Here is a 26,533-nt window from a genome sequence, read left to right as displayed (position 1 = left end):
TCCACTGCCAATCATGAGAGGACAGGTGATCTGCTGTTGTAACCCCTAACCAGGAAAAACCGAAAGAAGAGGATACTGGTTCGAGTACCGGGGACCGGCTCCTCACTGTGACAACAGTTGGTGCCGAAGACAGTGGCACCGAGGTCGAAGGTCTATCAGAATTCGACTTGCTGGATAATGGAGATTTTTCCAGCTTCGAAGATCCAGTAGCGGAAGATCTTTTAGAAGGTTTAGATGGCTTGACATGAGCTGTATGACCTTGTTCCAATGATTCCTGAAAGGAAGATTTAATCATGCCCCTGACAATCAACTTATTCTTCCTTTCTTGTAGCACTCTTGAGCTAAAGGAGTGGCAGATAGAACACATTTCCTGTAGATGTAATGGACCTAGACAATACACAGTCCACGTGCCCATCAGTAATGGACATTTTCTGTCCACATTTAGGGCATTTCTTAAACCCTGAAGGCTTAGACTGTTTAGTCTCCTTGTCTTTATCTTGTTGAGACATCTTGAAAGAAAAAGGTAACAAGAAATGGTCTGCACACAACACACAATAAAGAGCTCTCTAATTTAAACAAACTTGTAACAAAAAATTAGCCTTCTAACTTAAACAGGCTCTAAGAAAAACTATATAAAATAGTAATCCACCCTACTAAGAGGGACTTAATGACTAAATATGTCAATATTCACACACAGTTACCTATATAACACACTCTGCAAAATAACAATTCTAAGTACTAATATTGGAACCTAACAAAGGGGATAGGGAGATTAACAAAGGCCTTCAAACAGGCCATGAAGAACTAGATGAAAAAAGAACACATTAGCGGAAAATACGCTAAGTGTGAGAGGCAATATGGGAAAAACTACTGTTCTAATTAAACAAATGCTATCTAGAGCTAAATTATTCTAAGTAATAATAAGAAAATAACAAATTTTCACTGGCCAGAGCTGGTAAATCGTCCGATCTATTGCAGCGGCAAACGAGATCTGAGGGAAACACCAGTTCATCATGGGATAGGGAACAGGCCTCGAGCTGGTTGAAGACCTCGAGCTTTTGCATTTGGCAGAGTCAGAGCTGAGGACTGGCTCCGAACCCAATCAGTAAGAATGAGGGCAAGATAGAACAACTTCACATCTAAAGTTATGCACTTACTATAATGATAGCTCTGTGCTGTTCTATTTTCATCCAGTTCAACATTTAGGTTGTCTGATCCAACCTCGGTGCCTTTTCTGAAGCTTCGGAATCAGGGATCAGACTCCTATCCTAAACATATTTCCCTCCAATTGGTTTAGTACCTTAGATCAGGTTTGTCAGATATATAATCCCAGTTTCTATGAAGAACCATAATAGAAAATACAATTATTAAGTAAAGAAAAAACAACAGCATACAGAACTGTTAACAGAGACAGTCTCAGTTGAGGTATACCCAGTCACGAGGAGCTGTCAATGAAAATACTGGAAGGGGAAAGGAGGGAGAGATGTTGAACTGGATGAAAATATGACAGCTTGGATCTGTCATTATTTAAGTACATAACTTTTGTAGTTGATGTTGTCTACTTTCATCTGTTTCAACCTTTGGGACAGATTCCCAAGCTGCCAGTTTCCTGTGTGGTATTCAAGGGAGAACATTGCTGAGGATGGTGGAACCAAAAGATGAAAGTGATCAGGACTGTACATCCAATTTATAATGAGACACAAAGGGGTGAACTGTGGACCAAGTTGCTGCAACATAACTATCATCTATTGGAATTCTATTCATAAATGCTATAGAGCTAGCTACTGCCCTTGAAGAATGAGCTTGGGTTTTGTACTTGGCGATAAACCTCTTTTAGTGTAAGCAAATGAAATACACACTGATAACCATCTTGACAGGGTAACTTTAGAAATGGCCTTAACCAGTTTTGTCCTGGAAAAGGCTACAAATAGTTGGTCTGACTTTCTGAAGTCCTTTGTTCCATGAAGACAGAACTAGAGTTGACAAACATCTAGCATGTGCAAGATATGCTCTCCTTTGATTATCTTAGTAAGAACACTGGCAGATCAATAGATTGATTTAGTTCGTTTCAGATGTCACCTTAGGGAGAAAATGTGTGAGAGTTCTTAATGACATGTCTTTATGGAAAACTAAATAAGGAGTCTTACAAGAAAGGACTTGTAGCTCAAAAATTCATCGCACTGAAGTGACTGCAACACGGAAGAATTGTCTACCAAGAAAGATATTTTAAGCCTGTGGGAAGCTTCTGGTTCAAAAGTAGGTAAACCAGGGTTTGGAGCAAAATTGCGATTCATCAAGGAGGGAATGAATCCCCAATTGGAGGCCTCAGCAAAAAAGTTCTCTTGAGGAGGCCTTGGAAATTTTCAGAGATGCTGTGGAGGTGTCATTTTGTCCAATGTGAAAATCAGAAATAGCAGCAATTTGTACTTTGATTGTAGAAAAACTGGATCCACTATGAAAAAAGTTCTGACAAAAATTCTAAATTCTGTTTTTGTGGCGGACAGGGAGCAGAGAAAGGGTCTAAATCTTTTGACAAGGCCCAAATGGAAAATATTTTACATTTACTTTGGTACGTCTTCTTGCTAGATTGTTTTTGAGAAGCTGAGATAATGTGGACCACTGATGCATAAAGTCTGGTATCTCTAGCTATAGTCAAAACTGGAGGAACCAAACAGTCAATCCCATGGACTTATGGCCCAGATGAGGCATTCTAGATAGGTGCTTTAGAAGATTTGGATACCGATCCAACATCCAGAGAGGATATAGTAGATGAGTCCACAGAAAGGGGAACCAAACTTGCAGGAGCCAAAAGAGAGCAATGAGGATCATTCTGGTCTTGCACCTTCTGGCTTTCTTAATAAATACGGTTATGAGGGGTATTGGAGGAAAGATGTATTTGAGTCTTGGAGCCAATTGTGGATTATAGCATCCCTCTGTGATTGCCCCTGTGGAGGGATCAGGGCAAAGTAACTGCTGCATTTGTCATTCAGGTAGTAAGGTTGGCCGCAGCAGCTGAAGATCAGAGTTGCCACTGCTTGGTTGATGGACCACTTTAGAGGTATACGTATGCTCAGCATGTCCGCTAGTACACTGGACATACCCAGAATGTACAGTGCTAACAGAAAACGATATGAAGACATCACTCATTGCCATACTACCATGGCCTCTCAGCAAAGAGGATATGATCAGGTTGCTCCAGTTTGTTGATATACCAAACTACCACCATGTTCTCGGTCTGGACAGAAAACATACCTTTAAGGAAGGAAGTCCTGAAAAGCCTGCAATGCTAGGAGGATTGTTCTCATCTCCAAGACATTGATCTGAAGATTGGCTTCTGGATGGGACCAGGAAACTTGGACCACCCTCCCTTTGAAATGCCCCAAGGCATCCATGTTTACTATGGCTATTGGCTGTGCCTGGCAAAATGGCCTGCTTTCTGTTACTGACCGAAAAGTAATGCACCATCTGATTTGATCCTTGCATTCTTGTGTGATGTGAAAACTGGAATGGACAAGGTGAACATTTTGAGACAATTTAACTAAAGGGGTCCACTGAATAACTGTCATGTGGAACCTAGCTAAGGGTGTCAGAGCAATTGTCAAAGCCATTAGACCTAGTAACCTAAGTACTAGTCTAGCCTGAGGAAAAGTATGTTGGAGGAATTTGGTGGCAACTAGACACAAAGAAAGAACCTTGCAATCTGGCACCTTGACTATTTGTAGAGATGTATTTAGGTGACATCCAGTGAATTCTATCTGTTGTCTTGGAGTCAATGGACTCGGAGTGATTTAATGTAATACCTAGATTCTGTAGCAACTGGATCAAAAGGTCCTAATGTAGCAGTAGATCTCTGGAACTAGCAATGAAGAGTCAATCATCCAAATATGGAAAAACATGGATCTCTAGCAGACACAGACATACAGCTACTACTACCATCATCTTTGTAAAATCCTGGGGGGGGGGGGGGGGCTGTGGGGAGACTGAAGGGCAGTGCTCTGAAATTGTAGGGACTGGCTCCCAGTCAGAAATGGAGAAATCTCTTAGATTGCAGTTTTATCTGTATGTGATAATAAGCATCCTGGAGATCCACAGAGAATATCCAATCATCCTTCCTCAGAAGTAGCAGTATGGTCTGAAGCATGACTATCCAGAATTTCGTCCGTTTCATAAACTTATTGAAATGACTCGGGTCCCAAACTGGTCTAAAGTATCCTGTCTTTTTGGGCACTAAAAAGAACCTGGAACAGACTCCAGATTCTGACTGCCCACAGAGAACCTGTTGGATGACTATTTTTTTCTAGTAGCTTAGAAACCTATGCTGCTGTGGATTCCCACTGACTGGGTGGTACGTTGGGAATCTTTCTCTTTTTCTTTGGTGGGTAAGAAAAGAGAATGGAGTATCCTCTGGTAATTTTCCCTAACATCAAGGAATCTGTTGTGATGGTTTGCAGGTTTGTGGGTACATGGATAAGTGCCACCCCAACTGCATCCAGAGTGCAGCAGTTGGGCAACCTTTCAGGAGCACTGGTAGGGTTTTTCAGTGAAGGAACTATGGAAACCCTGATTATATGGTCAACCTCTGGGGTGACATCCATTGGAATTACCTCCTCCTCTCAGGAAGGTCTGTCTACTGGAGTTTCATGGTGATAACCCTGTCACTTTCTGAACTACTTTTTTGACACCTCTCTGATTCCTAAGAAAAGGTTCTTTGGGGGGGGGGGGGGGTAGAGAAATGGCCTCTCATGGCAGAGATGGTTTTACCATCCTTTTCACTCCTGGTCAGTATATCTTTGATTTTAGATCTAAAAAGTGTAGAATCAAATGAGGAACTGACAAAGGACATCCGGAAGCCATCCTCAAAGTTACAAAGGCATATCCAAGTGTGCCAGGGCATTGTGATGCCAGTGCCTGCCACCCTAGCTGTGCCATCAGCTGAATCAGAGAGCAGATGCATGGTCACATTTGACATAGATTGAAGGGTAGACAGTTAGGAGTCCACAGTTTTTTGAACAACTGCAAGTAAGCTACTCAAGGGAGACATGGCAAGTTCTTTGATCAAGTCCCTCTGGAAACATGTCACACATGACAAGCAGTTCAGTGCTCTGAGGCCAAATGTCACTGAAGGGTATGTTCATTTCTCAAACCTTCCCAAAGCCCTTGATTCAATATTGGGGAATGGACTGAAGATTTTTATTTGGATAGCTCCTTTTTTGTGGCTGTTTGGACTATGACATCTACTGGTGGACCTTTGCTCCCTGCCCTTGGGACAGCCAAAATCCTATCAGCCTTTGTTGGCATTGGTTCCACCATATTAGGATCCTTCCCCACCTGCTGAACCACAAGATCTATAAGCGGATCAGTAGGTGGTACCACTCATGATGCAGATGAGCCAACACCAAAGGCTTTGACCAATACAGATTCATGAGGTGAAGGGTCATCAGTGGTGCAATTACCTCATTGCTTCATCAATTTGAGATTATTACCAAAAGTGACGTCTTCTAAAGAGGAGATGGGGAACCTTCACCTTCCTCCAAGTCTCTATCTTCTGTGACCGACTCCAGAGATGAGTCTAAGTGCTTCTGGTTGCACATCTGTTTCATGTGACCCTGTCTCTGGGAAACATCAGAAAGATCCAAATTAGTCTAGGAACTCACATAGTGAGTGACCTCTGAGCCTCTTGGTACTGACTGTTGGCAAGAATAACTTGAAGAAGCAGTATTCTGCTGAAGTTGGAATGGATCCAATAATATTTTACTTTCAGTAATGGATTCCCCATATGCTGGTGTAGCATTGGACATTTTACATATGCTGTGAACAGTGCCTGTTCTTGACAATTTTTTATGTACAGTGGAAGAATATCAAGTCTTTCTCTACATTTTTCAGCACTACTGAAGGAATGCAGTCTGGACCCATATAACAATTTATATTAACAATTAACAATGTTTTTACATAATATTTGTTGGTATTGAATGACAACTTACATTCTTAGCCTCTATATCATCCCAAAATTGTACCTTTTAATTGTATTCTGAAAATTCTAAAAGTACAGTTGTGTAAAATCTTATAACAGTAGATGTCCTTCTCTTCACTGTTGAAGGATTCCTTACAATAGGGATCCCCTGCCAAGGGCAGCCCAACATCTGGCCAGTATACCAAAGCCTTAAGGTTGCCAAGGGTATGCCATAAGTCACAAGTATGCTCCCCACATACACCATAGGGCAAAAAAGGCAACATTCGGATGTACCATCCTCAGAACTGAGAACCCCAGTAGGAATGCCAGTCCAAGGATTAGGGAGGTAACAAGCACATCCAGAAGGAAAAAGAACCTTGGGGAGGAGGAAGGGAGTGAATACTGCAAAAGTGAAGAGAAGGACATTTGCTGTTATGGTAACATTTTACACAACAGTACTATGTCCTTCCATTTCACTATACTTTACAATAAGGAGAGTGCAAAAGCTCAGGAAGAATAGTGGAAGGACCAGCAGAGCCCTCTAGAAACCCATGAAAAATGGCTCTAGCAAAACCAGCTCTAGCCCTGGATATCACACCCAATGTATAGCACTTGGTAAAAGTATGCACAGAAGTCCAGGTAGATGCCTCAAGAACAGAGTTAGTATCTAAAGCCTTAAAAAAAGCATCAGAAGTCACAGCTCTAGTAGAATGAGCCTTAACAGAAGAGGGAAGGGTCTTGCCATGAAAAAAAATAACAAAAATGAAATGGCTTTAGATATCCAAGTGAAAATACTTTTCTTGGAAACAGCCAATCCTAAAGATCTAGGATGAAAGGAAACAGAGATGATCAGATTTGCAAAAAGGAGACAAATGGAAAAGGGGGACAAATGAAAAGACTTAAGAGACAACTCATTCACCGCCTTGGGCATAAAAGGAGGATTAGTACAAAGGGATACCCTGTCCTAATGGAAAACTAAAAAAGAAGGAACAGCCATAAAGGGCATGAAGCTCAGACACCCGTCTGGCAAAAGTAAGGACCAACAGAATAGTCTTCAAGGAACAATGCTGCAAGGAAGCTGAAGATGCAGGCTCAAACGGAGCCTGGGTCAATTTCTTCAAAACAAAATTAAGGTCCCCTGAAGGAAGGACAGGCTCCCTGGGAGGTCTAATATGAAGGATGCCTTTAAGACACTGTTTAGCCTCAAATTTAGAAGGTAAAGGTAGTGCTAAAGGCAGACAAGCAGAAATAGCTGACAAGATCCGTGCCAACCCAGCACTGAGCAGTTCACACAGATGACAGAGAACCAAAGAAACATCCACAGAAAGTGAATCCAGGTTACCAGAAAGACCAAACAGAAAACATCTCCCATTTGGACAAGTAGGATTTTCTGGCCTCCTGCAGGACCCGAAGCACGTCCTCAGAAAAAATTGTCTATACGCAATCAAAATCCTATTACCCACAGTGTCAGTTGAAGAGTGGATAGGTGAGGATGGATGAGAGATCCCTTGTCTTGTGTGAGTAGGTCCACCCTGTGAGGTAACTTGTGATGACTGCCCTTGGCCAAGTGTAGAAGAAGATGGAACCAATGATGTCTGGGCCAAAAGGGAGTCACCAGCAAAATTTTGGGAGCATCCTGCTTCATCTTGACCAGGACTTCTGGAATGAGAGGAAGGGGAGGGAAGGCATAAAGAAACACCACCTCCCAGGAAAAAGAGAGGGCATCCACCTTCCAGGCCAGAGGACAGGGGGCTCTGGCACAGAAAAAGAAGTAGTTGTCTGTTCAGAAGACAAATAGATCTACTTAAGGAGTAACCCACTGGCAGACAATGTCGAAAAACACATCCCTGTGAAGCATCCACTCATGGAATTTTGACATGGACCTGCTCAGAGAGTCTGCCACAATGTTCTGACCTTAGGGAATGTAAACTCCCTGAACTGTCACTTGATACTGGATAGCTAGCTCTCACACTTGAAGTGCTAATCTGCAAAGGAGATAAAATCTTGTCCCCCTTGCTTGTTGACAGTTGTCTGTAAGTATCTTGAGGGGCCCTGAGTGAAAAGAGGATGAAATGCTTGAAGAGCCAACAGAAGAGCTCTCATCTCTTTGACACTGATGTAGTCTTTCTTTTGTTGAAGCTACCAGAAGCCCTGCACGTTTAAAAAGCCAAAAGAAGCATCCCATGTCGGAAGTATCTATGAACAGCTCCTGAGAGAAGAGTAGAGGTTGAAAAGGACGCCCTGGATTGAGTAACAACTACCGAATCCACCACTGAAATTCCAACTTGAGGGATGGAAGAAGAGAGACTAGGAAATCTAGAAGATGGGAGTGCTGAAGCTAAGCTGACTTTACAAACCACTGAAGATTTCTCATGTGGTGTTTGGCTACAGGCAGCATAGGAATGGTGGAAGCCATGAAACCCAGAGCTCTCAGGAATTCCCTGGCTGTGACTGAGGCCAGACAAAGAAGGGATTAAAAGAAGGCAATGAGAATTAAGACCTTGGGAGGAGGCAGGGATGCCAGCATTGGGAACAGAAAAACATGATCCTATGAAGGAGTCAGGAAGGACTTTTGGAAGTTTAAAGTGAACCCCAGACTTTGCAGGAGAGAAATGTCAAAGTGAAGATGCTACAGTAGAATATGTGGAGAGGAGGCATGAAAAAGCAGGTCATCCAGAGACCTGTAATCCCCTTAGCCTGCAAAAAGTGATCACAGGAGTGAGGCATTTGATGAATACACTTGAGGCAGTAAAGAGGACAAAGCAGAGAACTGAAAATGCCAGGAAGCATCAAAGAAATGTAAAACCTTCCTGAAAAGGGGATGACTACAGATATGAAGATAAGCATGCCTGAGGTCCAGAGTAACTAGAAAAGCCTGAGGAAGCAGCAGAAGAAACAAGGTCTGAAGGGACAACATCTGAAAGAAAGGGACTTTCCAAAAGGAGTTTAGTTGAGAGAGAGAGAGATCCAGAGTGGGTCTCCAAGTGCCCTCTTTCCTGGGGACTAAAATCATTCTGGAATAAAAGCTGTTTGAGAAATCGGAACTTCCTGAATAACTCCCTGAGTCAAGAAACCCTGAAGCACCTCTGGAAAGAAAGCTAACTGCTCCTGAGGGGTCTGAGAAATGCCCAAGAAAGGGGAAGCGATTTCCAGACCATATAGCACCCTTGGTGAATGATGGAAAGAACCCAGGAATCTTGAGTGGTCTTTATCCAAACAGAAGAGACAGGGAAAGATGAAGAGAAAGAACATGACTGAGAAGAACAGGATAGTCAGACAGCACCTGGTTTGTCAAGAAAAAGAGATTTCTGTTTTTTTTTTTTTTTTTTTTTTTTTGTAGGAAAAAGTGATTTCTAAGCTAAAGAAGTCTGGGTAGCCTTAGAGGAGCCCTTCTACCACAATTCTTACCTTTGGGGGAGGGAGAGACTGCCTAAGAACAAATGCCAGATTATTAGAGTAATTCCTTTGGAATTTAGGTATAGGAGAATCAAAAATATGTTTTAGATCCTGTAAGGCCTTACCCTTTTCCTGTAGGGACTTAAAAAAATTCTGCAGCAGCAGCACCAAACAAATGCTTGCTATCCAGAGGAGCATCCATCAACTTAGCCTTAATATCATCAGGCAAGGGCTGGAGCTGAAGCCAGGAATATCACTTCAGCACAGAACCAAAAGCAGCAGTCCTAGAAGAAGCATCTGTCACCTGGGAAGAAGTCTCTAACAAGGAAAGAGCAGAAGTCTTCACCTCAAAGTCAGGAAGGTCATAAATAACTTGAAAGGCCTGAGATAGAGGAGTTAAAATATACCTTGTTATATGGGTCTGATAATTTACAACCATAAAAGCAATGGTAGCTAAGGTATATACCTTCTTCATCAGAAAGAAACAAGTTTATAGAAGGCAGTAACTTTGATGGCTTGTCAGATGCCACAGACACAACAGAAGGGTTAGCAGAGGGGCACTTATAAAGGAAGTTGAAATCAGGCACCTTATAAATCCTATCAGGCTTTTTGGAAGCAGGGAACTGGCAATCAGGAGCCTGAGATGCAGTAGAAAATGTATTCAACAAGGCAGCCAGGACAGGAGGAACAACAGGAGGCCCTGAACCTCAGACACCTGGGCACAATCCCATTTGAAAAATTTCATCATTCTGGAAATTGTATCGCCCAAAGGGATTCTCCTCAAAAGGACAGTCAGGACTATCTCTTCCTCAGAGCCATGGTCTAAGGGACAAGGAATCTGGGAAGAATAGGCAAGGGATTCCTCATCCAAATCCTCCTCTGAGAAATCTTGCTCCCTAGGCCTCTTAAGAAGAGAAGACGACCGGGGGAGCTGGGACAGAAATCTCTTGAAGAAGCTTCAAAGCCATAAAGGCATTAAACAAACCCTGAGTGAAATTCTGCCATTCACTCTGAGGGTCCTTAGGAGCAGGAGAACCATGTCTAGTTTTTTGTTTCTTCTTCTTTAAAGGGACTTCAGCATTGTAAAACTTAGAAGACTCAAACCCCGTAAGGCACATTATAATGGTAGTAAGTACCTTCTCTTTAATGAGAGTCTGAGGAACATCCCTAGGCCCTTCGGTAATTTTAGTTAATTTTATTTATTTGTATTTATTTTATTTATTTAACACTTGTTAATCGGGAAAGTCAGACTTGGAACAAAGCCAATTATCAGCAGAGGCCCGGGGAGAAACACTCTAGATGCATGTCTTTGTAACATGGGAGGAAACCAGAGCACCCAGAGGAAACCCACATGAACACAGGGAGGACATGCAAACTCCACATAGAAGGCACCCCAGCCGAGAATTGAACCAGAGAACCTCTTGCTGTGAGGTGACAATGTTACCGCTGCACCACTGAGCAATGGTGCTAATCAGCCATAGTTTCCCCTGAACATCCAAAACGGACTTCCGTAAGGTCTCCAGGGGTGTGTGAGAAACCAGATCTGTGCTGGCCTCCAAAGTGGTCGTGGCAGAGGAATCCAACAAAGGAGCCAGTTTATCTTCTGGGCTTTCACTAGCCTTGAGACAGACATCTGGCGGAGGTGGCAAAGCTAAAGAATCAGACATAGCTTTCTTGGCCTTCTTTGTGGATGGCTGACCCCCAGATCCAGAAGTTCATTTCCATGGCACCTGCTGCCAAAAGCTTAACAAAATGTTTTCTAAATATACAGCCAAAGAGGAAAGCTGACTACACAGAGTCTTCAGTGGGATGAAAGCCTGGCAAACAGAACAGGATATATGGTTGTGGGATGCACCTATACAAAATAAACACTGCTCATGACAATCTTTATGGGGAATCTGTCTCCTGTACTGGCATTTACCCTTTCTGGATTATATAAATCCCATGAGCAACAATAACAAAAGAAAAAAGATAAGAACAAAATTCCAATGGGGCACTTATCTGAAAAACAGTTTGATGAACCAGCAAACGAAGTGGGCATTCTGACTGACTATTGAAAATGGCATTCGGACTAGCGACAAAAGTTCTGAGGATGGGACATCTGAACGTCACCTTTATGCCCTATGCTGTTCGCAAGGATCATATATGTGATGTACGGCATAACCTTAGGGCTTTGGTATACTGGCTGGAAATTGGGCCATCCTTGGCAGGGGATCCTTGCAAGGAATACTGCAACAGTGAAATGGAAGGACATCTTCAGTTACATAACTGATAGCACGTTAATGCATTACAATCTGAAGTACTCCATGGCAGAACTATGAAAATTACAGACACTAACATATAAACATCAGATGCAATCAAATCCAGTTTTATGTTGTTTTTACAAGTAGGTTCTGTGACTAGTTCCAGCAGTCCGTTTATAGCCAATATATCTAAAAATTAATTTCATACAAATGCAAAGTTAAACAGTTCACAAAATCTCTTTTGGTATAGTTGAAATTATCCAATAGTAAAGTAAATATATCATTTATTTATTTATTTAAATGTATTTAAACAGGTAAAACACTGATCAACAATGACCTATCACAGGCCCAGCCCGGGTGATATAATGTAGCAACAGTGTGCAGTATACAAATAACAGTTTACATTTATGAATAACCAAAGGCAAAGTAACAATGATATATACATGGAAGATCAGACAAGCCAAATATTTGTACATTTACATAACTGGAACAGAAAAGGGAGAATATAGTTAAAGCAGGAGAAGTAGAATTGGTGTAAAGATGGGTAGTAGTTGCTAGGTTAGGAAATCTAACAGATACCAGTAAGATAAAGAAGAGTATTAGATTATGTGTACTGGGTTTAGAGCATTAATGGAATGGTAAACTGAATCACAATTTAGGATGAGTTAATTAGGTGGATATGGGAGATAACAGTACTAAGCAGTTGGAGATATTGGTTTATGTTTCTTGAGTTACTTTATCAAAGAACTCATGCTAGTCCTATATGTTCTTCTCAGCTGTTGGACAGTACTGCAGCCTAAGCCACCGAAACTATCATGACAAGCTATTACATTGCAGAAGAGACTCTGACAAAGACCTTTTAGAGAAGTGGCACACAGTATTACAATAACTGAAGAATACTCAGAAGGAAAGTTTACAGCCCTGACACAGCATGCCAGAAATTGGTCCACACTATCCCAGAATTGTAATTAGTGCTTGACAATTGCCTGAAAAGATATGACTTAGTCCGCAGATGAAACTGCTACCGATGGCTTTGCAAACGTAGCAGGTAATGCCAGAGCCAAGAAAATGATTAATTTGCCTAGGACAGACAGTGATCCAGAAGCTAACTGTAAATGCACAGGTTTCCTGCACTTTAAGAATCCTCACCCAAGCTTCTGAGGATAAAAAATAGGACATTTCACAGCCCTCTTCTACACAGCCACTACTAGAATAACATAGAAAGGACAGATTCATTATAGTGAGTCCCATACCTGTCAAACTCCTAGTGCAAGAAATCTAGACAAAGCCAAAAATAATGGGGTGCCAAAGGACCAAAATTATGAAGAAATTTTAAACACTGCTCTTATAATCTTAGAAAGCTGATAGAATAATAGGTTTTGCATCGGCATGCATTTCCCAAAGGATTTGAAGTCTGAAACTCAAATGACTGCCATTATTTATTGACTTCAACCCTCAATGATATGACAGAAAACCACACATTTTATGATGAACATATCAAAAATATGAAGCAAAAATCTGCACAGTTGGGAGGTATGGTGAGTCCTTAACAATATGGCCCTATCCTAGATTTGTGTTTTCTTTTTTTTGTCTCTTCAGGCTCACAAGTCAGGGTAGATTATCTACAGTTGCTTGTTGCTCCCTAAATTCCTTTAGTGCCATTGTCATTCACCTAACAGCAGCAACATTTAATTCTGGTTTGGGAAGAGAGCACTCTCCAACCTAATCTCTTCCTTGGCCCTCAACAACACGCACACACGCACACTTCTCTTTCTAGTCATTTTCTTTACACATAAAAATGGTTATACTGATTCTGCAATATTTTTGATGGTACGCGATAACCGAGACCCATAACAGGTAAAAAGAAAAAAAAATGAAAACATGCTATCTTGGTTGTAGAATAGTTTATAATGTATATTCTTGCAAGCAGTTTCATAAAAAAATTAGTATGCTTTTGTTCATTAAGTAACTGTACTGATTAAGGACAATTTTAAAGCAAAAACAGGCACTAAAAATATGCCAATAAGTAAAATTTTACTGTAATATAGCAAGTACATAATACTGAAGAAATCAATTCCTTTGGATCAGGTCTGAAAAGAGCAAAAAATCAGTAGAGAAACAATGCATAACCAGAGACAGAAATGCAACAAGAATGTGGCTGCAAACAGGAATGGGTCAACCCTACTTAGTGGGGTAAGAACTAGTACTAGTTAATAACAATAATCTTATCAACAAATAGAAGTACATGGATATAGAACAGCAGACAAGAAACCACAACAGGGAAGCAATATATTTTTAAAATACCATTAATTTTCAATTCTAGGGTAGAAAATGTGACTATGTTGCTCATTACAAGACGTTTTTTTTCTAAAGTTCTTTTAATAGGTTTTGAAAATGTAGTATTGTTTTTAATAATGAACTCTCATTTTCTTGGAACTTCAGGATGTATTATTTAAAAAAAAAATCAAATCTACCTGCCGTGTACTAGTGAAATGCACACACTACTTGGCTTACACTGAGTATGAATATATGGTCTGAAAAAAGCTGTAAAATAGCTATACAAATGGGACTTATCCATCACTCAATGGTTATGTTGTGAGCATGTCCAATATCTTTGCTGTACTGTGATTCACAGAATGAAAGACCCAAGTATAGATGAACTACTGTATGAAAGTTGAAGATGTACTGGACATCAAAGTAAATTACTTTTTGTGTGAATGCAACAGATCTTAATCACTGTCTCCAGAAATCTTCAAGGCAGCACGGACTTCTTAAATAGAAATGTATACTAATTTACAGAGATCATACACACAATATGAGAGATTAAAATACTTTTTATGGAATATAACACAATTAAAGAATATGAAAATTCATGCACTAAAATGAAAAGACATCATAAAGTATATAAGTTCTGACATAAAAGGTCTTCTGGGAACCCACCTCAAAGCATACAATTGTAAAAGGCAAGTGGACATACTGTCTGTAAAAATGAATATACTCATGATTTTTACTTTTCACTTTTTAAATAGTTTCCAACCACTCTAACAATACAAAAATAAGCTTGTTCTTTGCTTTTCACTTTCACACATGCTGTTTTACTACTGCACACATCAAAGCCTGAGGTCATGTTTGTATCAGTTTCACAGCACAGCAATAACCTGCGGAAGATAAATTTAGACTGCTAAAACAATTCTGTATAACATTTTGTGGGACATTTTAAACTTATTTCATAAACATATGCCCTAAAACAGAAACCAACAGCCATGGATCATTTCAACTTTAATTGTGAACATCTGCATTTCAAATTAGTTTTCTATTTTTTAACTGGTAACACTTATCTACAGAACTTCCTTGTTACATAGGAGGTTGGGTCAGTGACCATACTGCAGGCATTTCCTTATTTTAAAGGGAAACAAAGCTATAGCACTCTGAAACACTCCCAGAGAAAAATTCAGTTGTAATACTTCCACATGAAACCTGAAAATAGTAACACACAGTAAGAATACAAATGGTTCAGGTACCATTGCCAGTGTATTATACCATACTGTTGATTTATTCACACAATCTACTAATTTATATCAGCAGTTTATTTTAAGGTAAAATGAAATGAGAAATATTACAGCAGCAAAACACTGAAAATTAATTAATTTACAGTTAATAAGAATCATGCTGAGAACTTACCAACGACTTACAGTATTGCTTTCTAACAGGTGCAGTGAAATGTGTTGGCCAACAACATATCTGTATAGCAACGGAGTGCAACAGGTTGCTAAGACCTACTTGTTTATTACATCTGGGGAAACACACCAGTAAATCCAACCCCAGCAAAGAAAACAATGAAAATTACTGTACAATTAATCAAATAAAACAGCTTACCTTTTTTCAATGTGTGCACGTCTGTACCTTCTTTTGCTGCACAAGACATGAAGAGACTTCCTGGTTAAGCAAGTCTGTTTCAATATTGCCAGAGGTAGTTTCACTCTATTCATTGCAGGCAATGACGTCATAAGGAACTGCTGTGCGTCTTACAGGCTTTTCAGATGAACTCACTAGACCTGAAGTTCCACAGTGAAGCATCTGCAAGCCCCACATAGCAGGATCTAGCTAAGCCAGTATGAATGCAGGAAAGAATTGTGGTTTTGTAAAGGGTGGTTCCAAAACACTGTCATTACTCTATCAAACTACTTTAGTTAGCCTACACACACTATCTGGGGCACTGGAATGAAGCAATCATTTAAAATAAACCTTGTTGTTTACAAGTTTCAGTACAATTATAATGCTAGAAGATAAGAGACACCATTTAACCACTTTGTGATATTTTTGTCCAAAACAGTCTATTTATTTTCCTTTGCAAGAATCAAGCCTGAGGCAGCTTTTCTCCCATGTGGATTTTTTAATGTTAAAATTTCCAAACTTAGTGGCCTGAACCAGAAAATAAGCTGAAGTGAAATAAATCCTTCTAACATCATACTGCATTTGACTTCATTGTGACTTTGAGCTCAACTACTGTCTGTAGCAATGAACTATCATGTGATTAAAAGATGAATGCCTGGAATAACAATGTATTCACATGAGCTAGCTTTTGTATACATAAAACAGAATGTTTAAAGCCATCAAATACCCCAAATTCTCTAACATGTTACTGAACGATGGAAGAGTTCCATCATGTAAATGTTTGCATGCATATAAAAGGAGAACGGATATGAGTATAGTAAGGAACGTGACAAGCATTTTAAAGGAAAGATAGTAAATACATTCAAGTCTCCTAGAAGTGGTGGTGTGCAATACAGCAGGAAAATTCCAAAATGCATGTGACAAGACGTGTGATCCTGCCTAAAAATGATATTGCAAAAAAATCAATGATTAGGTGAAGAAAGAGATATTTGAAAGGCATACAAAGTGCTTAGGACTGGCATTCATTTTGGAGATAACTATTGTCAAAGCAGTGTCAAGGCCAATGATGATGTCAAAGACAAATTCACAGTTGAGCACAGCTGAGTTTGGACAAGATGCTTTGGTGTAGTGTTGATGTGTCTTGATGCTGAGAAAGCATTTGGCAGAGTAAGCTGGAAATTTATGAGTAGGGCACTGGAAGCATTTGCATTCCCTGATAAAATAATAAGGTCAATTAGAAGAATATATGAAAGATCAGAGGCAAGAAGTAAAGGGGGGGGGGGTTCTTCTAAGATACGTTTTGTTTTAACAAAGGAACGGGGCAGGGGTGCCCTTTTTTCCTTTACTTGCTTTATATTTAGAGCCATTAAGAAAATTAGAGACTCAGAAATACAAGGATATATTTGGTGTGGTAATCAAGAAAAGCTGACTATTTGCAGATGATATTAATTTGTACCTGATAAATCCATAAACGTACATCTCAGTCTGGAACATTGTGAGACAATTTCATGTCTTTTAAAGATATAAAATTAATGAAGATGAAACAAAGGTTATAGTCATAAGTTATGTACCCACACACAAATTGGTTCATCAATATCTATATTTATGGAGACACAATAAGATGAAGTATTTCGGAGAATGGGTTTAAAAGACTTGTTATGGCATTCAAGGAAACACAGGAAGCGACTAAACAAAGGATAATACAAAAACAGAGAAACTAGAAGCTCTTGTTTATGAATATGGATAGTAAGATAGAAGCAGTGAACATGTATTGAGTACATTTATTTTTATAAACAGATCAGGCATATTTTATCAGCCAGAGGAGAAGGTATGAACAATAAAGAGTTGAAGGAATTTATGTGGGAGTGGAAGAGGGCAAGAGTTAAGTGAGATATGTTGCTCCTTCCAACAGAACAAGGTGGTTTAGGATTACCTGATTTGAAGGGATATTTTAGAGCTACACACATGTCTCATATACATAACACAAGTAGAAGGTTATAATGCAAAATTGGGTAGTTACATATTATCGCGCTTCCTGGTGTGTCAATTTAACTATAAGTATATACAGAATCACACTGACAACGTTAACTTTATTAAAAAGCATTGTTTAGGTAGGAAAGACAGTATAACATGTAAGGAATGACTGCTTGATTCAAGCTATGCCGTTTCCCCGACATCATGTCACTGGAAATACATTTTCCACAGCAGTTGTGTGTAACACACATTCCATATCTCAAGCCGCGAAATGCTAAATGTAATAGACTCGCACACTGACAGTTGTCCACTTGTCTACAGCTGCAACAAAAAAAAAAAGAAAAACACCAAAAAAAAAAGCTGTCAAACTTCGCAGCATACAGTTTATAATAAGGGTGATGGCAGGGAATGCGGTGACAAGCCTTAACCCTTTTATTCTTTACTGGTACCGTTATCAGTGCTGACATGTGAGTACATTCCGATGGCTTATCAGTGCATTACCGATCAAGAAGCGGCAAGCGCAAACAGTATAAGTACACCAAAAACATGATCTGCACCATTTTCCACGACAACCCTGCCTAAAACAACCTTTCAATGTGTAGGAAAACACACTTATTGACATAACGGCAGCATCAATGTTTACATCTGCGCATGAGGAATCTAGCGGTATTACCGCGAAAATGTGGTTGCGATAATACCCAAGTACCCACAATTGAAAGGGATGATGATGAAGTTGTGGCAAAGTTCAAGAAATAGAGAGAGAGTGGTATTTTGGCCGCAGATCCTTGTGGAGAATAATAACAAACATACAAAATATTGCATTCATAAGGCAGCAGAAAGTATTCAAGAACTAAGCCAACATGATGATGGAGGAAGCAGATTTTGCCAGTAGGGATGACCGAATGTAGGGTTACAGAAAATAGGCAAGAGGAGGGCAGAATGTACTGAAGAAACTGGCAAAGGAACCAAGGTATTGGGAGCAAATAACTAGAAAGGGAAAGGTAATAGAATGGGAGGAGGTCAAGAGGATGTTTGGACTGCAGGCTAGAAACTGCTTTCCCTAACAGGGATTGATATCGGAGTATAGGTAAAAAGAAAGGGACAGACGCACCTTAAATGAAAGACCTGCTCTAGCAGAGTTTTAGTTGCATCTGGACAAAAGCTGCTGTTCAAAAAAAAATTATAATTAGTAAGACATATAACATACTACATGATAACTATGACAATCAGAAGAGGTTAGAAAAGATTGGGAAGTGGGACTGCAAAAGCAATTTACAAGAGAAAAATGGGAGGATGTATGCATGTTTCCCAAGTATGCGACAAAGTCCAGAAGGTTTGGGATCTTTGCTTGGAGGTGTTTGTATAGGTATTTTTATACCTCAAGCAGACTTCAAAAATTTTTCCTCAGGCAGAAAGCAAATGTTGGAGATGTGATGGGGAAAAAGAGGTAACGGGAATTTACTGTGCGAGTGTAATGAGTTGGCAGACTTTAAAATTACTTACAGAGTACTCTGTCAGAAATGATGCGGTGGTGGTGCTGCTGTAGCATTGTCGCCTCACTGTAAGACGCTGTCCGGTTCAATTCTCAGCTAGAACGTCTTCTGCGTGGAGACATGCGTGAATGGGTGTACCTTCGTTGAAGGTTGTGCATCAGGGCTGGCAACTCGGCACGTAAAAATCAACTGCCAATCATTAGTGGACTGGAGTTCCGCTGTGGCGACCCCTAACTGGGAAAAGCCGAAAAGACACACACAGTCAGAAATGTTGGCTGAGCAAATAGCTATAACTACGGAAATTATACTTTTGAGCTTAGCCACAGGATCTGAATTGCCTGGACATAGTAAGGGCTTATTAAATTTGATTCTGTTGGCTGCAAAAAAGCAATTACTACAAAATGGAAACCAAACTCTAAACCAATTGTATTTGAAGTACTGAATATCATAAAAAGAGATAAAAGAACTGGAAGAGGTATCTTTAGAAATGGGAAGGAAGAAAATGCACATAAATAAATGGAAATTGTGGGAACAATACATGTTGACTAACGTTCAGAAAGAGGAGGAGGAGTGAGGTTTGAGGGAAGGCAGGAATTCAGCAATTTATATAATGTTGGACCGATGATAGCTACAAAGACAGGAAAGATATACAAATATATAATGCAGGCAAATAGAAAATAAGTGTTGATATGGTTTGTTTTATTTTCTGTTAAAAGTATGTTTGCCTATGTCTTAAGTGACAATTTAATAAATGTGTTTGTAAAGGAAGGGCTGGTTCTCATTGGCTATTTAGCTTTGTTGCATAGTAAATTTCAGGATTAACAGATAAAGCTGCACCTCAGAGATTTGTCTGGGTCAAAAACAAACTTAAGATCACCTGTCATGGTTGGTTCAAAGGGTGATGTCTGCAAGTAAGGGTACAGAAAATAGACAAGAGGGGGCTGAAATTTACTGGAGACACCTGGCAAAAGAACCAAGATATTGGGAGCAAATAAAGCAAGCAGGAAAGGTAATAGAGTTGGATGAGACCAAGAAGACATTAGGATTGCAGGCTAGAGACTGCCTTCCCTACCAAGGCTTGATTTCAGAGTACAGACATAGTGATTGGGAAATTTTAAGCAAAAGACCTGCTCTGGCAGAATTTTCAGCTGAATCTAGAACATATGCAGCTGTTAAAAAAGGGATAATTAGGCATATAGAAATACTGCATAATGAGTATAAGAATCAATCTGAGAAGGTTAGAAAACCTTGGGAAGAGAGACCGGAAAAGCAATTTACAAGAAAACAATGGGAAGACATATGCATGACTCCTAAGTATGCAAACAAGTCAAGATTAGGATCTTTGCTTGGAAATGTTTGCATAGGATTTTCATACCCCAAGCAGACTTCAAAGAACTTTTCCTCAGGTAGATAAGCAAAATTTTGGAGGTATGATGGAGAAGAAAAGGTAAGGTAACTGGGAACATATATTTTGGGACTGTAATGAGTTGGCAGATTTTTTAAAATTCCATACAGAGTACTCTATCAGAAATGCTGGATGAGCAAATGACTAAGTAAGAAATTATTTATTTTGAGTTGGGATACAGGAACTGAATAACCTAAATATGTAAGGGCTTACTTATTAAGTTTAATTTGTTTGGCTGCCAAAAAAAAGCATTTACTATAAAGTGGAAATCAAAGTTTATACCAATTGTATTTGAGTTATTGAATATTATAAAAGAGATAAAAGAACTGGAAGAGGGATCTTTAGAAAACAGAAGGAGCAAATTACATAGAAGTAAATGGAAACTGTGGGAACAATATGTGCATAATGATGTTCAGGAGGAGGAGGAATGAAGTTTAAGGGGCGGTAGGAATTCAGCATTTTTTTTGTAATGTTGGACTAATGATAGTATATATGATGCATACTGCATTTAAATGGAAAATGTTAAAATTGTTTGTTTTCTTTTCTGTTAATCTAGGTTTGCCCATGTCTAAAGTGATAATTTAATGAAGGTGTTTAAAAAAAAGATGCTTTAGTCAATTCATCACATGCTCCCCCTCCCAGGCAGGTAGGAGGCATGTATCCCTAGAATCTGTGCCTAATGCTCTGTTCTGTGCACCCTAACATCCAGCTGACCTTTACTCCAGAGAAAAGCAAATGCAGGCCAAAGGACTCCACAAAGAAGAAGTGATAAAGCCACTTTATTTATACAGTAGTAAAAGGTTAGCAGTTTCGTCCCTGAACCAAACTAGGAACCTCATCAGACAAGTAAAAAAAATGTTCCAACGGCTTTTTAAATCTTGTAACCTAAAGTGCATGTGTAATGACATCACAAACCATACCTCTAAACTCAACTAAACCACACCCCTGGTTCATGACATATATACAGCCTTGCTTAAGAGAAAATATCTGAATACAGTCGTGCTGGCAACTCGGCACCATAAAAATCTACTGCCAATCGTTAGCGGACCAGAGTTCTGCTGTGGTGACCCCTAACTGGGAAAAGCCAAAAAGACAAACAACAACAGTCCTTTGGCCTGCATTTGCTTTTCTGTGGATTATTGGTTTGTTGCTGCTTTTTTTGTTTTGTTTTGTTTTGTTTTGTTTCAGCTGACCTTTACCACTGCCCTTAGGCACTTCGTAGCATAATTCAATATGGGGTAATTATACCTCCTATATTATTTTCATTCTTTGATCTAAATACAGTCACTTTACCAAAGGTGTATACTGAGTGGGAATTCCTCCTACAAAGATGCATAACCCTGGGACTTATTTGAATTAAGTCCAGCTTGCTACCTGTCCATCTACCACAGATGTCTGTTGAGACTACCACAGATGCATCTGGGAGACTAACCTCTGCATTTTATTTTAGCATGGATGTATTTATTTATTGCTGGATTACACAGGTTATGGGTTGACCTAAACAGACTTATTTCAACCACTGCCTGGAGAATATATAAATAGAGGAAATGACAACACATAATATACAGCAATAGTTTAACAAAAACATACCATAGAGGGCAGTTTCAAGTAACGAGGGGCATAGTGGTTAGCACTGTCAAGGGTGTAGCCAGGCATATTACAAAAAGTACAATTTTTTCTGAACATGTTAGAAACATAGAAGCTTTATCAAGCCATAATATGTCTATAACAATCTAGAGTAATGTCTGTAAAAACATATCTGAAATATATATATATAGCTTGCTTATAGAGAGGATTGCAAATCTGAAAATATTCCCTCTAATAGTTTTTGAATGAGCAGTTGAAAACGTTACACACATTAAAGTTTTGGGGGGGGACAACAGCTTAAATCATATGACCATTTTTTTAATGCTAGGTAGATCGGGGGGTGACAGCAATAAGCATCTGTGAGAACAAAATGGAATTCACTGGCTACATCCCTGACCACTGCTGTCTCACACTGCTAGGGTGTCCAGTTTAGTTCGTAGCTAGGGTGATTGCTGGGTCAAGTCTGCTTGTCATCCCTATGTCCACAAGGACTTTTCTGGGTATTCTGGTTTCCTCCCAAATCCAAGAACATTTCAGAATGTTAAATGGCAATCTTCCGAATTTGCCCATAAGTGTGCATGTGCGTGGGGGTAGACTGGCTTTCTGTTCTGGTCTGGTTCTCCATTTCATGCCTATTGTTTTCTGAGAAGATCTAGCTTCCTCATAACTCCAGCTAGGATAAACCAGGTTACCAAAAATGAATAATGAATGAATGAATGGATTAAAAATACTCAGAATGTTTTCAAACCGCATTATAAACAATACCCACACCATATATGACCGGATCCCTATCATATGATAGAAACCTCATAAGACTGAAATTTCAAAAGATTGAAAATTTCAGTCACTTGACTGAAACCTATAAGAAAACCTCTAATGCCTAGCATTACGAACATGACTGTAACCCCACTATGATTTACCAGAAAATCAATTATTTTACAAGGGACAGAGCAAAAATGAGGCAAGATCAGGGACATTAAAGAGTTAACAGAATAAAAACATATGCAATTCTAAATGATAAATGCAAAACACTTTATGTCTTGCGTTAGTGACTGATTGTAATCCTCTATGTCAGGGGTCCTCAAACCTTTTAAACCGGGGGCCAGTTCACAGTCCCTCAGACTGTTGGGGGGCCAAGACTGTCATTTGAAAAAAAATGAATTCCCATGCACACTGCACATATCTTATTTGTAGTACAAAAAAACATGAAAGAACCTGTGTTTCTGGGTACTGAATGGCAGGCAATGCTGCTTGCCTGTGTTTCTGGGTACTGCATAGCTAGCAGATGATGATGCTGGCCTGTGTTTCCGATTACTGAATAACAGGTGATGCTCCTGGTCTGTGCTTCTGGGTACTGAATGGCAGGTGATGCTACTGCTAGTTTGAAAAAACTTTAAAACAAAAACACAAAGCACAAAGAACTTCTTCATACAAAATAGCCCCAAGCATATTTCAAAGGGAAGTGCGGGCCTGCTTTTGGCTGATGAGATAGTTAATGTCTGGTTCCATGTTTGTCACTGGCAGTCATAACAAGTGATGCAAGTGTGCATCAGTTAGTCTGGATCTGGTTGGAGATTTCAGATGTTTCATTAGGGAAAAAGTCTGTTCACAGACATAGGTGCTGCCAAAGATGGTTGCCATTTTGAGTGAATGTTTCCTGAGATTAAGATATGTCTCATAGGGGAGAGATGCATAGAAATTAGTAAGGCTGCTTGACTTGAATCAGTCTTTCAGAGTCACAACTCTGTAGTTCGGCCAGCTCCATTTGGTAAATTGGATCAACAATTTCAATGTCAACAGAAAATGGGTTCTGGAAAAGTTGTATGTCCTGTTTATGGAGATGAAGCTCTTTAAAACTCCTTTGAAACACCCTTTGTAACATTTCCAGTGAATCCACACATGTTTTGTTTGGGAATGCAACTGCTGTTTTTTCAGCCAACAGCTTTTGAATAGTAAGGAGATGGCAGAAGTTTTCCTCCTTCACTTGTTTAATGAGGAGGTCCAATTTTACTTCAGATGCTTTCACATGTGAATGCATATCATAGATGAGCTTCCCCTTTCCTTAAAGTTGCACATTGAAACTGCTGATTAGCTCTGTTACATCTGTCAGAAAGGCAAGGTCCCATTTCCATTCTACATCTTTAAGCTCCGGTACTTTTGTTTTTTTTTGAAAGCAGAAACCTGTGGAAGCAAGTCATAAAAACATTTCAAAACTCTTCCTCGACTCAGCCAACGGACTTCTGTGTGGTACAAAATATCTTCATAGGCAGCATTTAGCTCAGACAGAAATTCCTGAAACTGTCTGTAGTTTAGTGCATGAGCCCTAATGAAGTTAACACAAGACACTACAACTTTTGTGACAGAGTCCCACTTCAGTGGTTTACAACACAGCGCTTGTTTGTGGAGGAGGCAGTGTATGGCTATTGGATGCAAATGCTTGTGTTTGTCCATCTCTTGGCTAATGCGTGAAACTACTCCTTTCACAGATCCCACCATGCTAGGAGCACCATCAGTTGTCACACTAGCAAGTTTAGCCCAGTCCAGCTCCAAATCATTCACAATTTGGCAAACCTTTTCATAGATATCCTCTCCTGTTGTAGTTCCTTTGATGCTTTGCAGTGCAGCAAGCTCCTCTGTGATTTCGACATGTGCATTTGTTCCACAAATGAAAATTAGAAGTTGTGCAGAATTATGATCATCATTGCTTTCAAGTGCCAACGAAAAGTAGCAAAGTTTTTTTGGGGAGTTTTGCAAATGCTTATGCAAATTGTCCCCCATTTCTTCAACCCTTCATGTAATTGTAGGTCCTGAAAGACTCAGTGTACTAAATAACTCAGTCTTCTCAGGACACATCTCTTTAGCAACAGAAAGAATGCATTCTTTAACAAATTCTCACTCTATGAATGGTCTGCCAGTGCACACTATTAGCTTGGCAACTTGAAAACTTGTCACATTGATGAAATATTTAACTGTTTCTGCTTCACAAAAGCATTTTGTGGAGTTGTCAATCCATTTTTCAGTTTTAATATTTTGTCTTCTCTCACTTGTCCAATCAAACAATCATATTTGTCTTTATGTCGAGTTTCATAGTGTTGGCATAAATTGTATTTCTTGAACACAGCCACTGAATCTTGACATAGTAGACAAATAGCTCTCTCCTTTCACTGCATGAAAAAGTAATCATAGGTGTACTGTTCTTTGAATATCCTGCACTCTGAGTCAATTTTTCTTTTCTTTGACATGATAACAAATAACTGCTTCCGAGGGATGCACAATGGCTAACAATACTTCTTTGCTTTATTTTGCTTGGGAATGTTGTATGTATGGAGTGTATGCATCCGCTCATTTGCACTGGGGCGTCCACACATCACCGGCGCCATGGCAACCCGATAGCAGCGGGCTAATGATGGTAAGGGACTTGGTCCGTACACAAAACATTATGTCACATCACTGGCTCTTCTTAACTGTCTGCATATTATATTTGTATATCAAACACAATGTTTACATAAAACACAACTTCTGTTCTTAAAAATGTATATGTTCTGTAATGTTATAAGTACAGCAATCTGTTTTCAACAGGTAAAACTGAAAACCCTACGTTACGCAACTTTTACAAACATAGGCCATGGTTAAGACTTGGAGGGCCATATCCCTCCTGGGGGCCATAGTTTGAGGACCCCTGCTCTATGTTGTTTATCAGAAAAAATCAAAAATATTACAATGGAGATGGCAAAATGTAATGCAAAATCAGGAATGCTCTTCAAACTTGGGTAGCTGTATTAATGTTTTACATTAGCACTTCAGGTGATGACTTGATTAGCATCAGATAGTGACTGTTTTTACTTGTTTGCTAGAGTTTGTCTATGCTAGAATTTTTCTAAAGTGATTTTTAATAAATTACTGGTAATAATGTTTAGACTATTATGGCAGCAGCATGGAGCTGTCAATCTACTCCACTGCTATAACATTCACAGTAGCACGCAAATGCACTACCACGTTATAGTGCTATCCATTATCACCGCTGCATCAGCCTGCCCTGCAAAATCTTCTTCATAATCTGCACCACAATGCAACTCAGACTAACAGGCCTGCAGCTAGCTGGATCTTTCACTCTCATTGCCTTTTGACAAAGTGGATAGGACAGAGTTCCCCGCTGTTTGTTGATGTGTTTGTTGATGTACCAAACCACACACATATTGTCAGTTTAAATCGCAATTGCGCAGAGCGGAAGGGCATCCTGGAAGCCTTGCAATGCTAGGAGAACCACTCATCTCTAGGACACTCATAACTAGGAACTGGTCTCTTCTGGGGACCATGTGCATACCCTCTCAACCTCTTAGTGCATAAAATCTGGACAATGCCAGAAAAAAATGTGGGGACAAATGCCCAAAAATAGGGATGCATTTTAAATATTGCTCTTATAAACTTAGAAAGTTGCTATAGTTACAGGGTTTGATTTAACGCACATTTTCTGAATAATATGAAGTCTGAAACTCAAATGTATGTCATTATTTAGCGACTTTGGTCCTCAGATCATCCCAGTGATTTGCCAGAAAACCACACATTTTATGAGGAACAGACCAAGAATGTG

General features: G+C 39.6%; 1 protein-coding gene across 3 annotated transcripts in view; it reads right to left on the bottom strand.

Moving 5' to 3' along the window:
- The window catches only part of SLC37A1 (solute carrier family 37 member 1), an 815,749-nt gene extending 800,211 nt beyond the window's left edge, over positions 1 to 15,538 (bottom strand). For all 3 annotated transcript variants that reach the window (XM_044072224.1, XM_044072226.1, XM_044072225.1), the window contains exon 1: positions 15,466 to 15,538. The gene's annotated coding sequence lies outside the window, so the exon portion shown is untranslated. The remainder of the gene's footprint in view (positions 1 to 15,465) is intronic.
- Between the last annotated feature and the right edge of the window lie 10,995 nt (positions 15,539 to 26,533).

Source organism: Protopterus annectens, chromosome 5.part0 (genome assembly GCF_019279795.1).
Source record: "Protopterus annectens isolate FY-2018-M chromosome 5.part0, PAN1.0, whole genome shotgun sequence".
In the NCBI taxonomy this organism is placed as follows: Eukaryota; Metazoa; Chordata; order Ceratodontiformes; family Protopteridae; genus Protopterus; species Protopterus annectens.
Note: the sequence above shows the minus strand (reverse complement) of the source record. Positions and strands in the feature narration are given on the sequence as shown.